Source organism: Esox lucius, chromosome 3 (genome assembly GCF_011004845.1).
Source record: "Esox lucius isolate fEsoLuc1 chromosome 3, fEsoLuc1.pri, whole genome shotgun sequence".
Lineage (NCBI taxonomy): Eukaryota > Metazoa > Chordata > Actinopteri > Esociformes > Esocidae > Esox > Esox lucius.
The window spans coordinates 33,627,693-33,634,331 of record NC_047571.1 but is presented as its reverse complement, the minus strand read 5'-3'; the positions used below and the strand labels follow the sequence as shown (position 1 = coordinate 33,634,331).

At 38.2% G+C, this 6,639-nt stretch overlaps 1 long non-coding RNA gene across 1 annotated transcript; it reads right to left on the bottom strand.

Moving 5' to 3' along the window:
* Positions 1–863: 863 nt before the first annotated feature.
* On the bottom strand, positions 864–2,241 carry LOC105009491. The gene is made up of 3 exons (XR_004575627.1): positions 2,018–2,241; positions 1,406–1,652; positions 864–1,107 (listed from the first exon to the last, which is right to left on the bottom strand). It is a non-coding gene; the product is annotated as an uncharacterized LOC105009491 (long non-coding RNA).
* Positions 2,242–6,639: the final 4,398 nt, after the last annotated feature.

The window sequence follows — 6,639 nt, the reverse complement described above, 5'->3', positions numbered from 1 at the left end:
AATGTATTTAAACACTTAAGTAGCTTTTACAAGAACCAATTGACCTGTATATCTGTATTAAGATATGGCAACGAGTGAAACACCAAGTCTCCTCTCCCAGGTCCCTTGTATCCTTTCTTGACAAACAAAACACAATTTTCCACAATGATAGAAATAAAACGGAAGTCCACCGACGGTATTCATGATAATGGGCCAGCTAGAGAAACTCTCCCCTCATGCAGCTTCTGGAGGTTAAAGTTCACTCCCACCCCGATGATGTCATTGCCAAAGAACAGAAGCTGTGTTGGGTGGCTGTAGGAAATAGATCACTAGTGTCAGTTTGGATAGACCAAATTCCACCCGCTGTTTGATTCTACCGTGACAGATTACTGAATGTCGTTTGAACTGTTTTGAAGTAGTTTTCTGCTTGCAATGCAGCTTTGATGTAGTTGGACGAACAGATTTCATTCATGAATTTGTACGATGCTAAGAAAGATAATTACAGCTGGGGACAAAGCTGAATAATGGGTGGTTTGAAAAAATTACTATATGTGCATTCCGGAATAGCTTTTGGGAAGTACATTTTTTGAAAAATATTATTTTTGGATGAACTATCCGTTTAAACATGAACATATGCAGGATTCCGGCTGTGGCAGGTATTGATGTCATCCACATCTAACAAGGTGCTGGGGCAGTTGGCAGGATCATCACAAACTTGTCCCTTCCTGGGAAATGCGTCATCATCTGAGTCTAAAAGATCATCACACACTGGCAGAAGTCTGGAAGAATCACTCTATAAGGTGACATAAACCCATCACACTTCTGCATCCACCTATTTCACAGTCCACATTACAGAAACCATGGTCATTGGAACAATAAAGGCTGTTGTACGATCCCCCTAGTGCCGTGTGGATTGTTGACATTCCCATTACCCATGGAAAGTAGACATGCTGCAGCCACACTGTTATAGCCCATTAAACAGTAATTTGTTTGAATTGCCCAGCAGCTGCTAGAAAGCCAAACAACTGTTAGTCCAGAAAGTTACAGTATGTCACTCACCGGTCTTCAGGACTGAGGTTTTTGTTTTCAGTTTCTCCATTTCAAACTTCAAATCGCTCAACTGTTGAGCTGAAAATAATGGCAGAAATGTAGGATGTACATTATGTGTTAAGACTAGAAATATGTTCAACAATATTAATAACTTTGTGGAGATTCAATAACCTAAGTCTTTTATCATATTCATAATGTGGTAAAGACTCTAAAACCTTAGAGTTGAGCTATTCTTCCAAATGTTATAATGAGTTCCACCATATAATTTCATGGAAAGTCAAAAACAACAGATTATAATCATATTATTCATATAATCATATTGAGTCAATAATGTTAGAGTTGGGTAGAATTATTAAAATAGGTTTAATATTCTTACCAAGTTTACTTTTCTGTCTTTTTCCTTTAGATGCTTCTCTTCTGTCTTCTTCATCTCCCCCAGAGTTGAGCCCTTCTCTTTTATCTTCTCTTCAGATTCAATGTCTTCTTCATCTCCTCCAGAGTTGAGTCCTTCTCCTTTATCTTCTCTTCAGATTCCTTCAATGTCTTCTTAACTCTATATTTTCCCTTTAGCTTTTCTTTTTCTTCTTCATGCCTACTGTTTGCTTCTCTTTCTAACTTCAACTCTGAGGATGGGCATACATTTTGTTAAATGTATTCCTCGCTTACATAACAGATGATTTCTGACCGTAATTATTTGGAAACAAATAACAATAAATGTAAATTCAGTTTCATGCTATCAACAGGTATTTAAGTTGAACCCCATAATTATCTGAATGATTGACAGACCTACATTAATTAATTTGTCCATTTAACTGGATGACATTGGGACCCCTGAATGATCAATGGAAGACAAAGATTAAAATCTCTGGGCCCACACGTCCAATTGAGGATGGTAGAATTGGCACCAATGAATTGGTTTGCCTTGGCGTCACAATCTAGTGAATCCTAGTTGCTGAGTTCAATCTCCTTCAGACTCTCTTATACTGACCAAGCTTGACTGCTGATACCTCCATCTTTAACTTCTTCTCCTTGGTCTCTTGTTGAAGTCTGCACTAGGACCTATGGAATAAAACGATGATGTTAGTTCTGTGTGGTAGACTAGGGGTTCCCAACTGATAGTTTTCATTGGTTGGCACAGGACTTCAGTGTGAAGGGTTAAAGAAAATCATATTTCTTTACCATCACAACATGTATAAAATGTCAAGATAAATATGCTAGGATTTTAACAAGCTATAACGTGTAATGTTGAGAATGGAGGCAGATGCAGGGCGAACCAAGGACTAAAACAAAACAGAACTTGAGAACAGAAACTGAAAACATGACATGAAAACAGAACAATGTTACATGGAACAGAATCCAAACAAAAACCAACAAGACAATGGAAAAAAGGAACTTAAATAGGCACAGTGATCAGAAACACAGATGAGGCCAATAATGAAAATGAAGTGTCCATTTTGCAGTTGAGAGAGAGGGTTTTGGGTCACACTGCAGGATTTGACAAAATGCCACGGATTACGCCACTCAGAAAAATTTAATTCCATAAAATTTGGTTGTTGAGGTACAACCTTCAAATTTATAGACAGGAAAATAATGATGTCCAGAAATTCCTCTCCTTTGTGTGTGGTCAGCAATGAGAAGAGGTGGCGCTATGTAACACAAGTAATTACTCCCTCAAAATGAAGGTTCCTGATCCAGTATTCAATAATGGATCCATGAATAATGATAATATGAAACAGAAATATTAGTTATAATCACCATATAATCACGATTACTTTCAAATCCCCATCTGTCACATTATCCAATCAAATACCACAAAAAGGTGATGTCATCAGCGAAGTATTAGTGTTCATCACATTCATCACTAACGACAATCAAGAGACATGACCAGTAATGTTGGAATGATTATTAGGATAGGTTCCTCCTGGTACAGGACAATGCCTGGCCTCATGTGGCCAGAGTGTGTAGGCAGTTCCTGGATGACGAAGGCATTGATGCCACGGACTGGCCCTCACGTTCCCCAGACCTGAATCTAATTGAGAACCTCTGGGACATTACGTATCAGTGCATCTGACACCACTAAGTAGCGCCACAGACTGCCCAGGGGTTCACTGATGCCCTGATCCAGGTCTGGGAAGAGATCCCCCAGGACACCATCCACCATCTCATCAGGAGCATGGCCAGACGTTGTCAAGAGTGCATACAGGCACGTGGGGTCCATACACACTACTGAGTCACATTACGAGTTGCCGTGATGAAATTCACACAAGTTGGAACAGCCTGTGGTTTCAATTGTTTACTTCAATTTTTGGTGTGAGTTTGAATCCAGCCCTCAATCGGTTGGTGATTTTGGTTTCCCTAGACCATTGTTATGTCATTTTGGTTTCAATGAATTACACAATACACAGTAAAGATTTTTTGACTGTGTTCAATAAGGTTTTTTTTAGCAGTGTACAAAACATTGAGTGTTAAAATAATGCTGGTGTATATTTTCCTAGTTTCCCATAGTTTTAACCTTTAATGGTTTTCATATCCTTCGCTTTAATTAAAAAGCGAAATTCTTTAAATCCATTGTCCCACTATTAAATGAAAACGCCAAGTAAATTCAGACATACAGTATCTCAACAACATTGTTACTGAACACTCAGCAATGATCATTCACATGATCTACATACCAAAGCTTTCTTGACTCAGGTACAAACTTACAGGTAAACACCTGCTTTTCTTTATTCAACCTCACTCCTGTCCCTGTACACTGACTCCACATATCTTTATTATTACATAAACATTTAAAAACAAGATAAACAGGTTAACCTTGTTCTACAAGACTGAGATCTGGGCTCTGACTGGGCCATTCCAGGATATTAATCTTCCTTTTTGCAAACAATTGTTTTGATTCATTTGGGTGTTTGCTAAAGATGGTTGTTATGTTTTTTTGACTAAACCTTTACTCAGACTGAACGTTAAAATCCTCCTCCTCTATACCCACTCTCTTCTTTCCTCCTTTTATGTCTAATGTTTGTTTTGTCCCATGCAACTTTGCGAAACACTACTCTACAGAACTTGTAACCTTGTCTCTTCCACCATGGTCAACTACCACCACACTGTTAGCTTTTCTACTGCAGCTGTCTATGTGTTTCTGCATCATAGTGGTGTATCATGTTGTAGAAATTACTATTTGTTTGTTTAGACAAGAGGAGGAATGCCAGAGGTGTTGGTACTGTTGTCAATGTGGGAGAGGGAATGTAGTCTTTGTTTATTTGTTTGTGGCACCAATCTTTAAATGGTGTCAGTAGATCATTGGGTCCTCTGTCAGTTTGTTAATCTGTTAACACTAGAACTGCCAATTGGCGATTGAGTTTGTAATTACAATAAAACTGCCATTTTGAAAGCTACACCCTCCTTTTTCCTAAATATGTGTGTATTACTTTATTCCGTTGTCAGAATTCTAAACGGACCAACAAAAAACTATTTAGAGACTATTTGCCAGTTTTTTTTTACCCTGTTTTCCACACCACTTAGCGTTGGTAACCAAATGGTACCCAGGCGCTAATCAGCCCTCACTGAATGCCTGACATCCATGGATGAACGCACAAAACTCCCAAATGAATGACCAGACCTTGGTTGAATTAGAATGAACTTACAAATGAAATTAAAGATTGTCATGACAATTCAGAAACTTAATTAGGCTCTTATTGACACATAATACAAACGATATAGGCTACTTATCACACATTACCCCATTTCAATAGGAGCTTATTGTGTAGGTTAATTCATCAAATGTAAATCTAAAAGGTAAATCTTCAAATGTATTCGGCTAAATGATTATTCACAAAACTAAATTCCAAAATATTTTTCTAATAACTCCTCAAATCAACTCAATAGCCCCACTACATCCCTCGGGAAAGACCACCAAAGACTCGCTGTTCACAGCCTATTTATTTCGAACCTCTTTTTCTAATAACTACTCTTTTTTGATATCTTATTCATGTCACCTAAACACAAATCTTATAGGCCAGTCATCTAGGAGACTAGAGCTATGTGAAATCAACTTGATAGACTGGTTTTATTTTAGAAGGGACAGAGAAACATCCTATTGTCTCTCTTTGAACGTTCTCTGGTTATTTTACCGAAGATTAATATTCTACAAATATATAGGGAAATAAAGAGGTAGAGTCACAGGGGGTAGAGTTTGTAGATAACTGTCTCTCTTTTTGGGACACTCCCAGAAATAGGGCCAGGCCTGATCTGCTGAGGAGCGACGGACTCCATACTAGCTGGAGTGGTGCTCTTCTTTTATCTAGGAACATTGACAGGAGTCTCACTCCTATAGCCTTAACATGAGATAGGGTGCAGGTCAGGCTGCAGGCTGTTAGCCAGCCTGCTAGCATAGTAGAGTCTGTCAATAGCATAGCCAGAGTAGTTAGTACAGCTTTACCTATTGCCACTGTGACTTGTTCCAGGCTGAGAAAAGTTAAACAAGGTAGAGCTAACAAAAACAACCTTATTAAGATAAAGCCTTCCTCGGTCACAAATAAAAATGACTGTATCAACTCGCATCTCAAAATGGGACTCCTAAATGTTAGATCTCTTGCTCCAAAGGAAGTTGCAGTAAATTAATTTATCTCTGATCATAAATTAGATGTTATTGGCTTGTGTGAAACGTGGCTAAAGCCTGATGAGTTCACTGCCCTAAATGTGGCATCTCCTCCTGGCTATACTCATACCTTAGATTTAGTCCTGTCACGAGAAAGATATTGTAGATCTAATAATTTCTCCCCAAAACCCTGGAATATCAGATCACTGTCTTATTACATTTACCGTTAAAACAAGAAATCCACTTGCTCTATAAAACAATGAGTTTCAAAAGCTGTACAATACATTCTCGGGCTACAAATAGATTTCTTGATATTCTTACTCGCTCATCAACGACAGAGTAAATAAGATCAAATCGAGGATCTAAACTCAACAATGCGAAATACAGTAGATACAGCTGCACTACTAAAAACAAAAGAAATATGCAACAAGAAACTTGCTCCCTGGTACAATACTAGAGCACTCATCAAGCATCCAGAAAATTGGAGCAAAAGTGGCGCTCCACCAAGTTGGAAGTATTTAGACTAGCCTGGATAGACGGTACAGTACAATACCGAAAATTCCCTCACATTTGCTCAATCAGCTTATTTCTCCAACCTGATTGAGGTGAACAAAAACAATCCAACATTTCTCTTCGATACAGTTTCAAAGTTAACAAATAAACAAAGCTCAACAAGTGAAGTGGGTCTTCACTTTAGTTGTAATGAATACATGAACTACTTTGATAAAAAGATCATCACCATAAGAAAACAAATAACTGACTCCTCCTTAATTAGTTAAGGAGCTATTTCCTGTGCTAGGTCAGCCAATGTTGAACATAATAAATTGCTCCCGTTCCTCCAGATGTGTACCAAACTCACTAAATATAGCGGAAATTAAGCCTTGGCCAAATTTTTTTAATCTGGATCCAGACTTATTTAACAATTATAGGCCAATTGCGAACCTCCCGTTCCTCTCAAAAGCCTTAGAAAAATGTGTTTCCCAACAACTGAATGCCTTCCTGAAGACAAATAACAT